At 44.4% G+C, this 19553-nt stretch overlaps 2 pseudogenes; both read left to right on the top strand.

Annotated features, from left to right (window-relative positions):
* The first annotated feature begins 6021 nt into the window (after window positions 1-6021).
* On the top strand, window positions 6022-6557 carry LOC118552237 (small nuclear ribonucleoprotein G pseudogene; annotated as a pseudogene).
* An 8162-nt stretch (window positions 6558-14719) lies between these two features.
* Window positions 14720-16410, top strand: LOC118536275 (ras-related protein Rab-4B pseudogene; annotated as a pseudogene).
* The last annotated feature ends 3143 nt before the right edge of the window (window positions 16411-19553 follow it).

The raw sequence follows: 19553 nt of genomic DNA, 5'->3' as shown, positions 1-19553 counted from the left end.
AATTGGAAATCTGCCATGCCCTCCTAAATTACTATGGCTTGTGCCCCCCACTCACCGCCCCCCCCCGGGGGGTGGTGCTTCAAGGCCAACAGACTCCCATCAAGGTGTCCTCCAGCTATTTCGGAGGGTCTCACTGATCTCACTGAGATCCGAACCAGGTCTCTATCTTCTATATTGGCCTCTTCATCAGGCTACAGAGCCAAGGTTTTGGGGGTCCCTGCCCCATCGTGGTCACCACCTGGCTGAGAATTTTCTCTGCAGGTAACTATGGCTCTAACATGCTTTTCCGTAACTTCTCCATATCGCTGGTGAGTAAAGGCTCTAACTTCTATAGCAACATACCTCTTTTGAACGTTTGGGAATAACGAAAAGAAGTACAACAAAATAACTTAAAATAGCCAGAGATGAGCTTTGGCTTAGATAGAGTCTCTTGGCTCGAAGGCAGGCCCACAGCCAGTAAGCTCCTAAAGGATACCCTCTCCGCTTTCCACGATCTCTAAGGGCCTGTTTAACTCACCATCCCAGGACCAACAGGATTTGTTGTGGTTACTGGTTTTCCATCTATTATGATCAGAACCCGACGACTCCGAATAGGAACAATTGACCACCGACAATCGTTTTTCATGGGGCAATTGGCGGGCTTTCTTCTAGCTAAGTCCTGCCCACCCAACCCGGAGTTCCGGTGCAGTTAACGGGTTTCAAGGATGATTGATTGACAGCGGATCTGATCAATCCCTTCAGGGAAAACCCCACTCACCTGACAGGGGCCTGATTGGCGTCAAAAGCAAAAACAGAAAACTCACAATGTATCTGATATTGATACATTTCTTAACAGATTGAGCTACCCAGGCGGCCCTCTGATATTGATACATTTCTTAAAGTCCCGAGTTTCTCTGTCTTTAATAATACCACCTATGGAACATCAGTAGGTCAGCCAAGGTTGTTCTGTGCAAAACCTACGGTGACTGAAATCCTGACTCTCCGCTGGGTCTCCTCTGACACCACCCCAGTGGGGGGATGGGGGGGTAGAGGGGCGTCAAGCTCCCCAGGTGGTCTTCCCTGAGGCGCGAGGGGTGGGGCAAGTGGGTGATGGGGTCGGGGTGGGAGCCTCATTATAACCTGCCAAGGCTGGAAGTCTAGACTCCCCGCCCTGCCCATTGCTGACGTGGGTGAAGGTGAAGCCATAGTTTTTTTCCATGGCATTTGGCTAGAGTAGATCTGTCTAAAATTTTCTGTATTGCCGGGTCACTCATTTCCTGATCCTTTGTCTAGAAAAAGCAAGGCCAGGCTCAGTCGGTGGAGCCGCGGACTCTTGATCTTGGGGTTGTGGGTTGGAGCCCCAGGTTGGGTGTGGAGATTACTTAAAACTAAAGTTAAAAAAAAGAAGAAGAAAAGAAAAAGCAGAATTTTGTGGGGGCTTTATTTGTGCCAGTTGGTGTTTCACACATCTCTTTTTCTACTCTTGTGAATGGGTTAGGTTTTTTTTCCTGTCTCTATTTCCGTTATTGTTAAAATAAAAGAAAGCTATTGGAATATAATAATAGAATGCTAATTATAAAATCTAGGTGGTGGGTATATTGTTATTCACTATAAACTTCTTTAAACTTTCCTGTACATTTGAAAATTTTTATAATAAATGTTGGAAAATAAAACAAGAAGGATTTATTTTATAATAATTCAAAAAAGAAAAGAAAAGAAAAGAAAAAACCGAAAGCTTTGGGACTCAGTATATTTATCTTACATACCGCTTGTATTAGTTAGGATTCTTGTTTGCAAGTGACAGAAACCCAAGTTGAATAAGCTTGAGGCAAATGGAGTTTATTGGCTTCTATAACTGGGAAGGACAGGACATATCTCAGACACACCAGGATCCAGAGACTCAAATGACCAGATTCTCAGTCATCTCTCCATCTCTCTTCTCTGCTTCTCTCCTCTCTATATTGCCTCATTCTCTAAGACTCTTTCACATGGTAGAGACGTGGATACGATACCATCTGCTTTGGGGTCACATCCTTACAGTTTAATATCCAAAGAAAAGAGAAAGCTACTTCTTTACCTCTGATTTGGATTATTCCAAGGAAGGCCTTATATCTCTGGCCTAGGACACATGCCTACCTGCTTGGAGCTGCCACTGTGTCCAGCAGAGTTTGATCTCTGGGTTACGTGCACAGCCATGTGTGTGGAGCGTGAATGGGGCAAAGTACTATCATTACCTGTCCCACCAGGACTATGGTCAGTGAAGGAGGAACAGCTCTCCAAAGGAAGAGGAAGCAGGGAAGAAATGCTGGGCAAACCAAAGCAGCAGATGTCCACCATACAGGCTTCTTAGTTTTAGTAGTTTTTAAATTGCATTTCTTGGATTCTCAATGCATGTAATCATATCATCTGTAAATAATTATTCTTTTTCTCTTTATTCCTTTTAGATTTATACGACTTATTTCATTTTCTTGGTTTATTACATTTTAGAACCTTCAAAACACCACAGAAGACATCTGAACCTTATTCCTGAATTTGATGGGAGATAACTTGATCATGATGTTTGCACATGGCTTTTTTTTTTTTTTAAAGATTTTATTTATTTGTTTGACAGAGAGAGAGACACACAGCGAGAGAGGGAACACAAGCAGGGGGAGTGGGAGAGGGAGAAGCAGGCTTCCGGCAGAGCAGGGCGCCAGATGCGGGGCTCGATCCCAGGACCCTGAGATCAAGACCTGAGCCGAAGGCAGACGCTTAACGACTGAGCCACCCAGGAGCCCCTGCCCATGGCTTTTTGATACTCTTTCCTATGTTTAGAAAGTTCTCTTCTATTCTATTGTACTTAGAATTTTTAACAAGATTTTATTTATTTATTTGACAGAGGGAGAGCACGAGAAGGGAGGAGGGGCAGAGGGAGAAGGAGAAGCAGGCTCTCTGCTGATGTGGGGCTCAATCCCGGGACCCCAGGATCACGACCTGAGCCAAAGGCAGACACTTAACTGACTGAGCCACCCAGGCGCCCCCTGTACTTAGAACTTTTATAAGGAAGAGCTGCTGATTTTTATCTAGTACATTTTGGCAATCCATTGACAGACAAGACTACATAAAAAATAAAAAATTTTGTAAGGAGTGAAGTACAGAAATCACCTGAAAACAAAAGGAAAAAAAAAATCGGAATGTAGACTCCACCTTCCATGAAACTAAGAGATAAATGTTACATGAAAGCATAACTTGTGAAAACGGGAAGCAGGTTGACAGGTAACTAAACGATGCTAGCTAGCACTAGCAGAAGCACTCACAACATAGTATGGACTGTTCTAAGTGCTTCACATATGTTACCCCAGCAAAGAGGTTTATTATTTGTAGAAACTGAACCAGAGAGAGATCTCTGGATGCTCATGATATGGCCGGTTCTGCTTGTGGAAGTTACCCAGGTTGGGTAAGTGGGTAGGTTGTGGGGGCAGGCGAGGGAGGGGGTACTCTAGCGTGGTCAGTAGAAGCCTTGTCCCTAGTTCCTGGGGACAACTCCTGGAGAGGTCTAGTGGTGGTTGATGGTCTCCGAGGGCTATTGGTGGCATTTGCATTAAGGACCTCTCCTCTTGAAGCTGACGGTGGATCTATGTCCAGTGAAGAGGGCCTAGTCTTTAAAACCAGAGTTCCCCGATTGTTAGAAGCATGATCTCTGGCTACTCTACAATGTTGGCTTTGCAAGGGCTTAGGGAAGTCAGAAGCCTGTCTCTTGGGGCAGAGGGTGGTGGGGAGCAGAGGTTGCTGTCACAGGAGTCCTACTTGAGCAAAGTCTCTCTGACCTTGAACTTGACCTCTCAGCCCTGTGTGAGCGGGTAGAATTGGGAGAAGCCCCAGAAGGTGGAGGCTTTGTCTCTGGTCGTTGTAATTGACATTAGCCGAGGCTACCGTTTGCTATATACAGTTCTGCAGGATATGTCCTGCACAAGGGTGCGCATTTGAAGGTGTATGTGGGAGGACGGTGAGAGGAGCCTGTAGTCTGCCAGCCTTGTGCCCTCATGCAAGAATGCCACTATCAGCAGAGAAAGGCAAGCTTTTTTACAATTGGCCTGCCCAGAGGGGTGCCATTTTCTAATTAATTTACCCTGAGGGTCACTTTTTGTGTGTGTGTGTGTGTGCAAGTTTTCTACTCGGAGGGTTCCGACTGCTAGCGGCCAACTTGGCTCTCTCAGAAGCACTGATATGCAGATACAAGTTTTCTAAATCCTAATGGGCCTTAATTAGTAGTCCTGAGTAATCAGAAGCCAGGGCTGCAAAAGGCCCTTTCCCCTTGCCTCTCAGAGTCCTAGCCACTCTCCTTGCCTCAGGCAAATTGACATAAGAAAATTACTTTGGCCAGATTAGATCAAGAGGACAGCCTTAAGCACTGGTAACTCCGTCCCTATCTTCTCCTCCCCAAATCTTTTAAAAGGACCAAGAGTGGTATCATTAAAGGAAAGTGTACCATCAGCAGTTCAGAAATTGTGAAGAATTCCTTGAGGATAGAAATCAGATATAATCCTATTGATAAGAGAGGAGGAGGAGCCCCATCTAAAACATGCAAGAGAAAATTACTGGAGCAAATCCAGAGAAAGTCAAATCTCAGAATGAATAGAAAAAGCAGTGTGTGTGTGTGGGGGGGGGGGTTTCCCTCCATTCAATTAAAGAATTGCATTCAGAAAAGAAGGATCAGCTCAGCCTCTCTGTGACCAGCCCTGCCCCTCCATCCCTCGACTCATTCCAAAGTTAAAGCTTAAACTTTCACACTGAGGTGAGCTATTGACTTCCCAAAGTTGGCTTGTGTGAGTGTAGGATTCTAGAAAACACACAACACACACACACACAGCAGACCTTGGTATGTATAATCTAGACTTCCACAAAATATACGGAAAAACAAAAAAAGAGAAGCACCTCCAGCCAGGAGAGAAATACACTCAAATCCTGTGCTGTCAAAGTAAAATTGTTTTGGCAATTTGCAGGGATTCAGAGGAACAGCCTCTCTGTCGCCTGCATACCCACCCACTTTAAAGTGAAGCCTCCAGGGACGCCTGGGTGGCTCAGTCAGTTAGCGTCTGACTCTTGATTTCCGCTCAGGTCACGATCTCAGAGTCCTGGTTTCCAGCCCTGCGTCAGGCTCCTGGCTTACTGGGGAGTCTGCCTGAGGACTCTCTCTCCTTCTCCCTCCGCCCCTCCCCCTCCTCGCACGCACGCACACTCTCTCTCTTTAAAATACATAAATTTTACAAATAAAATAAAGTGAAGCCTCCATACCCACCCACTTTAAAGCAACACATACAACCTTCCTGCTCAGAAGACAGGCTAGTTGGGAGACACAAAACTGCACAGGAAACCCAGGCAAGCTATCTTTGCTAAGGATTTGCCCCTTATTCACTAATATATATGGACAACAAAGGATTACGAACAATATTTGGAGAAAATCTACAACATAAGAGAAGAACCAAAATGGATAAATAGTACAATTGACCCTAAGTGGTGAAGGGGTGGGGGAGTGAAATAACATAGGGAACAAAACTCCAATTTTCAGATTCTAATTTTTAGGCATATTCAGAACACATTGCAGACATATTCAGAACCTCTATGAATTACTCAGGTAGGTATTACAGAAAACTGGAAAATGAATCCCTAAAAGAGGAACATTGTGGAATATAAGAAATAGTAGTAAGCAAAGAAATAGTGAAACTTTGAGTTGTCCAAAGGCTAGCATAAAAAGAGCCCCATTTGAATCAGAGGAAAATATAATTCAGAGCTAAGAATATTAAAAGAGCCAAAGGGATGTGTAATACTGATAAAAGGTACACACAGGGGGCCTGGCTGGCGCAGTTGGTGGAGCGTGAGACTCTTGATCTCAAGGTTGTGAGTTCAAGCCCCACGTTGGGTGTAGAGATTACTTAAAAATGAAATCTTAAAAACCATAGGTACACTCCACCAAGAACGTGTGACAATCATGGACCTAAATGCATACAACAAATGAATTAAAGATATACAAAGCAAAGTGTGTTAGAAATACAAAGAGAGGGGCCTACTGCGGGAGCGTGAGGGACACCACGAATTCCGTTTGGAGGCATCTTTGAGCTCGCTGAGTAGACACCATGAGCAAAGCTCACCTTCCCAAGTTGAAAAAGTTTATGGACAAGAAATTATCATTGAAATTAAATGGTGGCAGACATGTCCAAGGAATATTGTGGGGGTTCGATCCGTTTATGAATCTTGGGATAGATGAATGTGTGGAGATGGCAACTAGTGGACAACAGAACAATATTGGAATGGTGGTAATACGAGGACATAGTGTCATCATGTTAGAAGCCTTGGAGCGGGTATAAACAATGGGTGTGTTCATCAGAAGAAATCAACTGCTTCCACATGTCCCCTCCATAGTACCTGTTTTACTACTATATGAAAATCAGGTCGTGTGCATTTTCATATTGAACTTTTTTTGTTAAATAAACTTTTACAATAGTCAAAAATGCAAAAAAAAAAAAAAAGAAATACAAGGAGAATAAAAATTTACAAATAACCAGTCATAGGGGGAGAGTCCCCTCTCTTGCTCCCCCTTTCCTCCCTCCCTCCTTCTGTCCTTATCCCTTTCCTACCTTTTCCCCTACTTTCTTCTAAAAATATATATTTATTTTATTTTTTAAAGATTTTGTTTATTTATTTGTCAGAGAGAGAGCACAAGCAGGGGGAGCGGCAGGCAGAGGGAGAAGCAGGCTCCCTGAGCAGGGAGCCCGATGCGGGACTCGATCCCAGGACCCTGGGATCATGACCTGAGCCGAAGGCAGCCGCTTAACCGACTGAGCCACCCAGGCGTCCCTAAGATATATATAATTAGCACCTATTATGTGTCAGGTATTATGTTAGGTACTGTGAGCACAGTAGCAAGCAAAACAACCTTGGTGCCTGCCACTGAAGCTTACAGTCTAGTCAGAGAGACAAACATTATTCAAATATTAATTCAAATACATGTAAAACTACAACTGTGATGAGTGCTCTGTAGGAGAGGCACACAGAGAGGTATGAGAGGTCAGGGAAGCTTCACTGAGCAAGCGAAACCTCCCCAGAGATCTGTAAAGTGCATGGAAATTAACTGCATGAGGAGGGAGAAAAGGCATTCCAAGCAGAGGGAAAGGCATGTGCAAAGGCCCTATGGCAGGAGGAAGCTTAATGCATATGAGGGACAAAAGAGAGCTGGTACAGCTGTAATTCAGTCAGCAAGTGGAGAATTTTATAAAATGACGCTGATGAGGGGCACCGTCAGTTAAGCATCTACCTCCAGCTCAGGTCATGGTCCCAGAGTCCTGGGAATGAGCCCCATGTCCCGCTCTCAGCTCAGCGGGGAGCCTGCTTCTCCCTCTTCCTCTGCCTGCCACTCCCCCTGCTTGTGCTTTCTCTCTCTGTGTCAAATAAATAAATAAATAAACAAATAAATAAATCTTTTTTAAAAAATGACGCTGATGAGATAGATATTGGCCAGGCTGTGCAGGGCCTCAGAGGCTATGGTGATGATTTGTGTCTTTATCCTAAGCACAGTAGGGATTATTGAAAAGATTAAAAGTGAAAAAGACGATCCCGTCTGTAAAAGTTATTAGACGAGGGGCAAACATGAAAGCAGGGAGCTCAATTAAAAGGCTACAACTACATTTCTGGTGAGAAAAGAAGATATCTTAATGGTGGGGAGAGTGGTAGGCATCGAGAGAGAAGAGAGCTTTAACAGGTGCTTAGTAGGTGGGATGCCTGGGTGTCTCAGTCGGTTAAGCATCTGCCCTCGGCTCAGGTCATGATCCCAGGGTCCTGGGATTGAGTCCCACATCGGACTCCTTGCTCAGTGGGGAGCCTGCTGCTCCCCCTGCTTGTGTTTTCCCTTTCCCTCTCTCTCTCTCTGACAAATAAATAAATAAAATCTTTAAAAAAAAAAAAAAAGAAAGGAAAAATCCCCAATTGGTAGCATTGGTAGCATTCTGTGGTCTAAATACATTTTAAAAAAAAAAAAAAAAGATGCTTAGTAGGCAAAATTGATAGGGCCTCAGGATGGGTTATGCATGAAAATAAGAGAGAGGGGGAACATGGCAAGGATGACTCCCTGGTTTCTGGCTTTTGCAAATGGATGGATGATGGTGCCAGTCACGGAGATAGGGAACACTGGAAGAGGACCAGATTATTGTTCTTGACTTTTAGGGGGAAGAGGAAGAGTTTGGTTTTGAATATGTTGAATTTGAAGTGCTTTTGAGACATCCAAGAGGAGACGTATAGTAAGCACTTGGATAAAAATGTTTGGAGCTCAGAGAAAAGCTGGAGATACAAATTTATGAGATATATGAACAGCTGGTAATTGAAGTCCCAGATTTGGATGAGATTTTATTTTTATTTTTAAAATTATTTTATTTATTTATTTATTTGTTTGTTTGTTTATTTATTTGACACAGAGAGAGAGTACAAGCAGGGGGAGCGGCAGACGGAGAGGGAGAAGCAGGCTCCCCACTGAGCAGGGAGCCCGATGTGGGGCTTGATCCCAGGACCCCAAGATTGTGACCTGAGCCCAAGGCAGACATTTAACCAACTGAGCCACCCAGGCACCCTTTAATTATTTTTTAGGGAGGGGGGCAGAGGGAGAAGGAGAGAAAGAGAATCTTAAGCAGGCTGTATACTCAGCGCAGAGCTGGACGCGGGGCTCGATCCCACAACCCTGAGATCATGACCTGAGCCAAAATCAAGAATTGGATGCCCAACTGACCAAGCCACCCAGGTAAGGTTTTAAAGTTTCTAAATTTTAAGGTTTTTAAATTCAAAGTTTTAAATCTCACCCTGGATGAGATTTTAAAGTGAAAAGAGGGGCTAAACTGAGTTGAATCTTAGCATTTATGGTTGAAAAAAAGGAGGATATGGAGGACCCAAAGAGGTATGAGAAAGGCGGGGAGAGTGATGTGTCAGATAAACCAAGGAAAGGGAATATCTCAAAAAAAGGGAATGGCAGTGTGGAGGTTCCTCAGAAAATTAAAAATAGAACTACCGTATGATCCAGCCAATTCCATTTCTGGTATTTACCCAAAGAAAAAGAAAAACACCAATTTGAAGAGATATATGCACTCCATGTTCATTGCGGCATTATTTTTTTAAAGATTTTGTTAAGTAATCTCTACACCCAACGTGGGGCTCAAATCCACAATCCCAAGATCAAGAGTCGCACGCTCCACTGACTGAGCCAGCCAGGTGCCCCCTTTGTGGCATTATTTACAACAGCCAAGATATGAAAATCACCTAAGTGTCCAATGATAGATGAAAGGATAAAGAAGACGTGAGATAGATATATATATATATACACACACACACTGGGATAATAGCCGTAAAAAAGAATGAGATCTTGCCATTTGTGACAGCATGGATGGACCTAGAGGGTATTAAGCTGACTGTAATAAGTCAGACAGAGAAAGACAAATACCATATGATTTCACTTCTATGTGGGTTCTAAAAAACAAAACAAACAAAACAAAACAGAAACAGACTCATAGATACAGGAAACAAACTGTTGGTTACCAGAGAGGGGAGGGGTTGGGGGATGGGCGAAATAGGGGAAGGGGATTAAGAGGTATAAACTTCCAGTTATAAAATAAATGAGTCATAGGGATGTAAAGTATAGTATAGAGAATATATTCAATAATATTAAAATAACTTTGCATAGAGCTACCCTACGACCCAGTAGGGTACTACTGGGTATTTACCCCAAAGATACAAATGTAGTGATCTGAAGGGGTATGTGCACCCCAATGTTTATAGCAGCAATGTCCACAATAGCCAAACTATGGAAAGAGCCAAGATGTCCATCAACAGATGAATGGATAAAGAAGATGTGGTATATATATACAATGGAATATTATACAGCCATCAGAAAAACAAAATCTTGCCATTTTCAACGACGTGGATGGAACTAGAGGGTATTATGCTAAGCAAAATAAGTCAGTTAGAGAAAGACAAGTATCACATGATCTCACTGATATGAGGATTTTGAGAAACAAGACAGAGGATCATAGGAGAAGGGAGGAAAAAATGAAACAAGATAAAACCAGAGAGGGAGACAAACCATAAGAGACTCTTAATCTCAGAAAACAAACTGAGGGTTGCTGGAGTGGTGGGGGGGTGGGAGGGATGGGGTGGCTGGGTGATAGACATTGGGGAGGGTATGTGCTATGGTGAGTGCTGTGAATTTTGTAAGACTGATGAATCACAGACCTGTACCTCTGAAACAAATAACACATTATATGTTAAAAAAAAAAGAAGAAGAAGAAGAAGACGAAGATAGTAGGAAGGGAAAAATGAAGGGAGGAAAATCAGAGGGGGAGATGAACCATGAGAGGCTATGGACTCTGAGAAACAAACTGAGGGTTCTAGAGGGGAGGGGGGTGGGGGGATGGGTTAGCCTGGTGATGGGTATTAAAGAGGGCACGTATTACATGGAGCACTGGGTGTTATACGCAAACAATGAATCATGGAACACTACATCAAAAACTAATGATGTAATGCATGGTGACTAACAAAACAAAATAAAAAAAAATAACTTTGCATGGTGACAGTAACTAGACTTAACGTGGGGATTGTTTCATAATGCATAAAAATATAGAATTACCATGACATACACCTGAAACCAATAGGCTTTGGTGTGTCGATTATACTTCAATTTAAAAAACGAGAGAGAGGGGCGCCTGGGTGGCTCAGTCGTTAAGTGTCTGCCTTCCGCTCAGGTCATGATCCCAGAGTCCTGGGATCGAGCCCCGCATTGGGCTCCCTGCTCTGCGGGAGGCCTGCTTCTCCCTCTCCCACTCCCCCCCTCCCCCTGCTTGTGTTCCCTCTCTCTGTGTCTCTCTCTGTCAAATAAATAAATAAAATCTTAAAAACAAAACAAAACAAAACAAAAACGAGAGAGAATGGTTACCTGTGACAAGAGCTGCCTACAGGACAAATAAATGAGGGTGAAAACATGTCTATTACATTTAGCGACATGAAGGTCATTTTTGACTGCTCCAGTTATTCATTTGCATAACACACATCGGCATAACACACAATCCCAAAATTTAGTGGCTTAAAACAAAAATTTGATTATTATTATATCTCATGATTATTTGCATCAAGAATTCAGACTAGGGACATCAGGGACAGTTCATTTCTGCTTACTGATGTCTGGGGCCTCAGCTGGGGTGACTTGAATAGTTAAGAACTAGGATATTTGGGGGCAGGTTGGCATCTTTTTCTCTAGACAGCCTCCACATGGTTAGCTTGAGTTTTCTCACAGAACGGCAGACTCAGAGTAGGCAGACTTGTTACATGATGCCTCAAGAGTCCAAGGGTGAGTGTTCTTTTTTTTTTTTTTAAGATTTTATTTATTTATTTGTCAGAGAGAGATGGAGAGAGAGAGAGCACAAGCAGGGGGAGCTGCAGACAGAGGGAGAAGTAGGCTCCCTGCTGAGCAGGGAGCCCGATGCGGGACCCGATCCCAGGACCCTGGGATCATGACCTGAACCGAAGGCAGACGCTTAACTGACTGAGCCACCCAGACATCCCCAAGGGTGAATGTTCTAAGAGGCCCAGGTAGAAGCTGCAAAGCTTCTTATGACCTAGCCCTATAAATCCCAGAACATCACTTCTGCTGCATTCTTTTGGTTGGGCAACTCACTAAGACCAGTCCAGATTCAGGGAGAGGGGAATTAGACAAGAGAGGGAGGGAGGAGTGGGGGAGAGAGTGGGAGGGAGGGAGGCTGAAAAATCAAGAGAAAAGGGATAATTGATAAGATAAGATTTCTGAGAAAGCAGAAAGGTACATAGTCCAAAAGACATGTGGAGAGATCACTCTCAGAAGGAGGAATAGCTCTTCCATTGCTATAAGAATGAGAAAAGTTAAATGGAATGAGATGGGGTAGATCGTTTTAAGTTCTTTTTGGAAACAGGAAGATGAGGACAGCCCCATCTTCTTGTTGCTCATATTGATCCAACTTTGGCTATTCGGAGCTTTCAGTTAGCTTCTGCATCCGTTTGACATACCTCTGTCATTGCAGGGTTTTGTTTTGTTTTGTTTTGTTTTGTCTGTATGTTTGTTCAGTTTTTGCAAATTTGAAAAATTTCTGACACCCCAGGCTCACCTTATATTTTCCCTGCTCCAGTCCTAGGGGCAACCATTTCTCCTTGGAGAATGGAGGAAATTTGGTAATATATATTAAATTAAAAATCCATTTAAACTTCAACTCTGTAATTCTATTAGGCATGTAGCTTTCAAAATAGCATTATTTTGAAAGAGGTATGCGACAGCAATTTTTTGTGTGTAAGCACTTTAAATGTATTATTGTATGTGTTAATAATTCATTTAACAAATACTTCTTGCATGCTTATCATGAGTTCAGCACTATTCTAGACCTTGGGAATACAGCAGGGAATTAGACAAAGTCCCTACCCTCTTAGAGCTTACAATTTAGTGAGAGAAACAATCAACAAAACAAAATTGGATAAATAATATTAATGTAAGGCAGTCCGTCAGTCAGGATACTGGCAAAAAATAGATGGTACATTCGAACACAAGAATTGATGAGTTTAGGGCGCCTGGGTGGCTCAGTCGTTGCGCGTCTGCCTTCGGCTCAGGTCATGATCCCAGGGTCCTGGGATCGAGCCCCGCATCGGCCTCCCTGCTCCGCGGGAAGCCTGCTTCTCCCTCTCCCACTCCCCCTGCTTGTGTTCCCTCTCTCGCTGTGTCTCTCTCTGCCAAATAAATAAATAAAATCTTAAAAAAAAAAAAAAGAATTGATGAGTTTAGGGGTGCCTGGGTGGCTCAGTCGGTTAACCATCTGACTCTTTGATCTCAGCTCAGGTCTTGATCTTCAGGGTCGTGAGTTCAAGCCTTGTCTTGGGCTCCACGCCAGGCGTGGAGCCTACTTAAAAAAAAGAATTGATGAGTTTAATGAAAGAGTATTTACAAAATTGTGAACAATGTTAAGGAGGATAACAAGGAATAACTAAGCACCCAGGATGGGAGAGGGATAGGGAGACATTGCCACAGCTTGGCATTAAGAGGCAAGGGGAGGGAGAAGTTAACTGGAACCTGGAGAGAAAAATAGCAGTAGCAGAGACTCACCGGACAGGAATGTGGCAGGCCCTGAAAAAATCATGGTAGGGAGGGAGCTGGGGAATAAATACCACAACTTCAGTCTCTCTTACCCTCCTATCTCTTGAGGGTATCTCTCCTTCGCAAAACCCAAAGGGGAAGCCAGAAGGCAAGGAAGCCCGTTGTTGCAGGACTCAGAGCAGGGTGAAAAGGGATAGAGTGGATCTGGACAGGCCAAGCGAGAATATTCAACATAGTAGTGATAAGTGCCATGGGCAAAAGAAGGGTAAAAGAGATAGAGTAAAATAGGGCACTATTTTAGATAGTATTAAGATGAGGTGGCATTTGAGTAATGGCATGGCTAAAGTGAGGGAGGAAAAAATAAATAAATAAAATAAAGTGAGGGAGGGAGTCATGTGGATATCTGAGAGAAGCACATTCCAGAGGGAACAAAGTGCAAAGGCCCTGAAGTGTTATTCATATACACAATGAAATATTATACAACAATCCAAATGAATGAACTGCAGCAACATGCAAATATACATGGATGAATCTTAGAAAATTAAATATTGAGGGGAAAAATTATGTTCTGAAAGAGTACATATAGCCCAACAACCTTTGTATAAAGTTAAAGCAAATTATAATAAAAATATATACTTTTAAGAAATATATATCTACATATGTATGTACATACACACGCACAAACACACACACATATATATATAATAGAATTGTATTAAACAGAGTGCCACAGAATGATGAACACCAGATTCAGGGTGATGGTTATTTGCCAGGGTGGAGGGAGGGGGAGAGGCAGGGGAATGAGACTGTGGGCCATGGAGTTAGATCTGGTTATTGGGTTCATTGATACTTACTAACTAAAAATGAGCTATATTTGGACTAATAATGAGAATGTGTCGTTAATCAAGGACTATGATTAATTTAATTCTGTTCATCTGAGGACCAATAAAAAAAGGCTCTGAGAAGCCAGGGACCATGCTTGGCATTCTTGTGGAATAGCAAGATGAAGTGGAGTGTTGGATGAGGGCCAGATCGTGTAGGGTCTTTGGGTCATGGTGATAACCTTGGATTTTATTATAACTAAGATGGGAAGCCACTGGGGGTTTTGAGCAGGAGAGTTACATGATCTGATTTATGCTTTATTTATTTATTTTTTAAGCAGGCTCCACACCTAGTGTGGAGCCCAACGCAGGGCTCAAACTCATGACCCTGAGATCAAGACCTGAGCTGAAACCAAGCATCAGACGTTTAACCGACTGAGCCACTCAGGTGCCCCTACCTGACTTATGTTTTAAAAGGTTCACCCTATTTGCTGTAAAAAGTAGACTGTAGGGGTGCCTGGGTGGCTCAGTCTTTGGGCGTCTGCCTTTGGCTCAGGTCATGATCCCAGGGTCCTGGAATCGAGCCCCACAGTGGGCTCCCTGCTCTGCGGGAAGCCTGCTTCTCCCTCTCCCACTCCCCTGCTTGTGTTCCTTCTCTCGCTGTCTCTCGCTGTCAAGTAAATAAATAAAATCTTTAAAAAAAATGTTTTTTAAAAAAGTAGACTGTAAGGTGGGGACAGGCACATGAATGGAAGCCAGAAGGCAAATTAAGAGGCTAGTTTGGTAGTCAGGGTGAAAGATGATTGCAGATTTGACTAGGTCACAGTGGTGGAGGTATGTGAAAAGTGATCAGATTTTGGATATGTATTTGAATTATATATATTATATATATATAAAAGTAAGCTCCAGGTGCAACATGGGGCTTGAAGTCACGACCCCGAGATCAAGAGTTGACTGGAACCAGCCGGGCTCCCCAGAGTTTGGATATATTTTGATAGTATTTGCTGACGGACTAGATGTAGGATGTGAGAGAGACGACATAGATGATTTTTAACCCAAGAAAATAAGTGGATGGAATTGCCATTTACTGAAATGGGAAGACAGTAGGTTGGGAGATGGGGACAGAATGGGGGATGTACAGAGCCATAGAGATGAGAGTGGGTGAGATGAGGGGTGGTGACTAGAGAGTCTGGGGCTCCTTATGGGACCAACATAAATGGAGATAGATGTTCTAATGAAAGCAGTCCCTGATGGACTCAAGGTAGATTGTGATGATGAGGTTATAGGGAGCATTGCATGTCTGAACTCTTGTAGATAAAGGTGAGGAAGTTTGGGGAGGCTTGAAATTTGCCCCACTCTGAGCCCCCTCTTGACTACTGTTGACAGTGGATGAAAACCTCCAGGAGGGGTTAGTCCCAGTGTATGAGTTTGTTCTTGACTTCTGCCAGGGGCAGGGCTGTGTATGGGGTCCCCAGTGACCTCCTGTTGATACAGTTGAAGACTTTTGAGGTTAAGGTAAGTGTTAGAGCACAGGGCCCTGACCCCTGATGATGGGAGGCCAGTGGAAGGCCTGAGGAGCATTGGAGTTCTCTGGCTCCATCCTACCCTTCAGTCCTCTTGTAGGTGACGATCAGAAGGAGACTAGCTAAATCGGTTATGGTACACACTTACAATGGAACGCTCTATAGCCATCAAAAGCAATGAAGCATATCTATCTGTCTGTCTCTCATGTATGATCTGACATAGACAAGTCTCCAAGATGAAGTGGCGGCGCCGCCCCGGGAGTAGGAAGGAGCCAGGGAGGCAGCCGGAGGGGAGCGGTGGCTCGCCGAGGAGCAGGCGGGGCCGCGGCGCCATATTGTGGCCGCCACCTCCGACCTCCCCTTCAAATTCCTGGTGACTGGCAGTGCGGGAACTGGCAAATCATGTCTCCTTCGTCAGTTCATTGAAAATAAGTTCGAACGGGACTCCGAGCGCACAGTCGGGAGGAGTTTGGATCTCGGGTGGTCAACGTGGGTGCGGAGCCTGTGAAGCTCCCGATTAGGGACCCAGCCGGCCAGGAGCCGACTCGGGCAGTGACCCGGAGTTGCTACCGAGGGCCGGCTGGAGCCCTGCATGTACGTCTCGTACAACTCGCTGGCCGCCTGGCCGACGGACGCCCGCACGTTGGCCAGTCCCCACATCGTGGTCAGCCTCTGTGGCTTCAAGAAAGAGCTGGACCCCGAGCGCGAGGTCGCTTTCGTGGAGGCCTCCCGCTTTGCCCGGGAGAATGAGCTAATGTTCCTGGACACTAGCGTCCTCACGGGTGAGGACGTGCAAGAGGCTTTCCTGAAGTGTGCCCGCACCTTCCGGAACGAGATCCGATCCGGCCAGCCGGACCCCCGAGGGGATGCGCTCAGGCCTTCAGTACCGGGGACGCTTCCCTCCGCCCAGCTGCCGCAGCTTCCGAGCGCCCGGGGCCGTGGCTCCCCTCAGCCCTGTGGCTGCTGAGACGTGCGGAGCCAGCTCCCCTGTTCTCCAGGACCAGCTGGAGACCTTCTGGCTGGGGCCCAGACCCAGGCCCTGGGAGGCCGAGCCCCTCACCTGTCCTGACCCCAGAGAAGCCACCCCACCACCTGTCCCCCTTCCCTGGCCTGGTAGGGCCTGGCTGAGGGGCGAGACTGAGCCACGGGGGAAGGGGGAATCCGTATCTGCTGTTGCTTCCAATGTCTTGGCTAACCCCTGTCCCCCCTGAACCCCTAACCATACTCGAAGAGTTCCCAAAGCCTGAGACCAGAGCATTTGGCCCCAGCTCCCTGCCATTGCGAGTACGTTAATAACTAGTGATAGTTTTATGTGTATCCTTCCAGAAATTTTTTGGCATATTTACATACATTGTACATATGTGCTTTTAAAAAACATAGGTAGGATCATACAATGCATGCAATTTTGCTTTTGCTTTTTTCACTTTATGGGTGAAATATATCTTGGAGGGTTTTTTTTTTTTTTTTGTAAACAATGCTTTACGGGGGTGGAGTGGGGACTGGACAGACTGTGAACCAGATGCCAGGATCTTCAGTGAATGAGTAAAGGTGTTGAGGTATAACCAAATGGTATGAAACTTAGAGGAAGTATCGGGGTTTTTCACCTGAGGGTGAAGGAAGAATTATCTGGAAGTTGTAATGTGGCTGGAAGAGGATGCCCACCTCACCTCCTCACTCTGCAGTACATGCATGTGTTGGTATAAATCACTTTCACTTGAAAGGTCTGCAAAAGAAGCTCCATCCTCACAGGAAAGCCATGAATATTCAGGGATGAGTTGGAGGATGGTAGGAGAGTTTGTTAATCATGGAGTGGTGTTCTAGAAGCGATAGCAGAAGCACCTGGAAGTTAAGGTAGAAATGACAGGTCAGGTGGGGGAAGAAGAAGCACAGAGGAATATGGGGAAAACAATAACAATATGGTAATTTAATAGGGGCACCTGGCTGGCTTAGTTGGTAGAGCATGGGACTCTTGATCTCAGGGTTGTGAGTTCAAGAAACACATTGGGGGTAGAGCTTACTTAAAAAAAAAAGATAACTAACAATGCTTTGCGTGGATTATCTCATTTAATCCTTATAGCAACCTCATAAAGTAGAGCCTTTATTGTATAGATGAGAAGACAGGCCCAGAATTCAAGTCACTTGCCCAAGGTCAGATAGCAAATAAGTTGAACTGGGTGCTTACATACTGGGCAGTGACAGAGGAAAACAAGGATGTGAATGAGCATGGTGAGTTTGACTTATCCCAAGTTTGGCAGGGTGGTTAGTCCTAACAGTCTTCTGATACACAGGAGGCTCTCAGCTCTCTCCAAATTTACCTGTATTTGGCACTGGAGGCAGGAGCTGCTGTTTTGTTGGTGTTCCTTATACGGCTCCGTATGGAAGGATTCAGGCATCGGCGGGGCCCAGTGCATTTTCTCACTTGTGCTCTGCAGAGTGATTGGTGGTGGGGGTAGTTGGTGTGATTCTTAGGTATGTCTTGCCCTTGTGGGGGGTAGAAAGCCGGGCTGCAGAGGGCTCTAAGGTGTAAGGCCAAGAGGCAGTTTGTGGGAGAAGTGACCTTAATGGAAGACATCAGGGGCTGTAGATTCTGAGAGATGTGAGGCCCAGCAGGGGTCTGGCAGTGGCCCAATACTTTCTTGCAGTGAAAGCAGTTCCTCCAATGTTCAAAGCTGTGGCCTAGCTCCTAAAGAAACCTCTCTTTACTGGGGGCTCAGGGGTTTTGGTGCCATGCTTATTGCTCAAGGAAGCTTATGAAGAAGAAAAGGCAGTCCTCCTGCAAATTTCCCTGGGCAGCATTTTAGAGCCTTGTGTTAAGATGACCCTAAAAAAACCTTTCAAAAGTTTAAGGAGGCAAATACAATTTGTGAACATTTAATGTTTAGTATAGCTAGGTTATCTATTTATTTTAGTAAAATGTATGATAGACTTGGGTTTTCTGTGTACAATGCTGCATATACGTTGAAGAACCTTGTAAATTGCACAGAACATTTATGCACAAATTACAGTACAGAGAGCATGTATGTCTAAAACATAAAGGCCCTTCATAACTACTTATTGCATGAATAAATGAAGTTCATTATTTTAATTTTTTAAAGATTTCATTTTTTTATTTGAGAGAGAGAGAGATAGCCAGAGAGAGTACAAACAGGGGGGAGGGGAAGTGGGAGAGGGAGAAGCATGCTCCCTGCTGAGCAGGGAGCCCCACACTGGGCTGGATCCCAGGACCCTGGGATCACGATCCGAGCTGAAGGCAGATGCCCAACTGACTGAGCCACCCAGGCACCCCATTATTTTAATTTTTAAAAAGACTTATTTATTTATTTTAGAGAGAGAGCATGAGCGGGAGGGGCAGAGGGAGAGAGAATCTTCAAGCCGACTGGGCGCCCAACGCAGGGCTCAATCCCATGACCCCGAGATCATGACCTGAGAGGAAACCAAGAGTAGGATGCTTAACCAACTGCACCACCCAGGTGCCCCATTATTTAAAATTTTTTTCATTATTTTAATTTTTGAAGAGGTTTAGGTTGGGGTGTTTCTTCTTTTATGATATATTGTCTGTTATAGCAATGATTTATTTGAGGATGAGTCCTTTGTCAGGAGCAAACCCCCAATTATAACCTTGGAAAAACAAAATCCACTTTATGATGATACCATTTACAACACAAAACCAGGAGCACGTTGCAGTGAAAATCAGGCCCTGCTTATGTATTTGTGTAGGTGGGTTATGAATGAAGGTATTCATACACACATACAGAAGTAAATACCTCATTAATACTAATGACCTAACTTGGCATTTGTCATAATTCAGATTCAGTTTCTGTGATCATCTGAGTGTATGAAAGTGGATTAAAATATGTATGTACATGTTGCTATGTATCTATTCCCATGCATATACGATTTGTCATAATTTGGATAGAGTATGCATGATTTTATTTTATTATTATTATTTTTAAAGAATTTATTTATTTATTTGACAGAGAGAGACACAGCGAGAGAGGGAACACAAGCAGGGGGAGTGGGAGAGAGAGAAACAGGCTTCCCGCTGAGCAGGGAGCACATGTGGGGCTCAGTCCCAGGAACCTGGGATCATGACCTGAGCTGAAGGCAGAC

Source organism: Halichoerus grypus, chromosome X (genome assembly GCF_964656455.1).
Source record: "Halichoerus grypus chromosome X, mHalGry1.hap1.1, whole genome shotgun sequence".
Taxonomy (NCBI): domain Eukaryota; kingdom Metazoa; phylum Chordata; class Mammalia; order Carnivora; family Phocidae; genus Halichoerus; species Halichoerus grypus.
The sequence above is the reverse complement of the archived record's forward strand: the minus strand, read 5'-3'. Positions and strand labels throughout refer to the sequence as shown.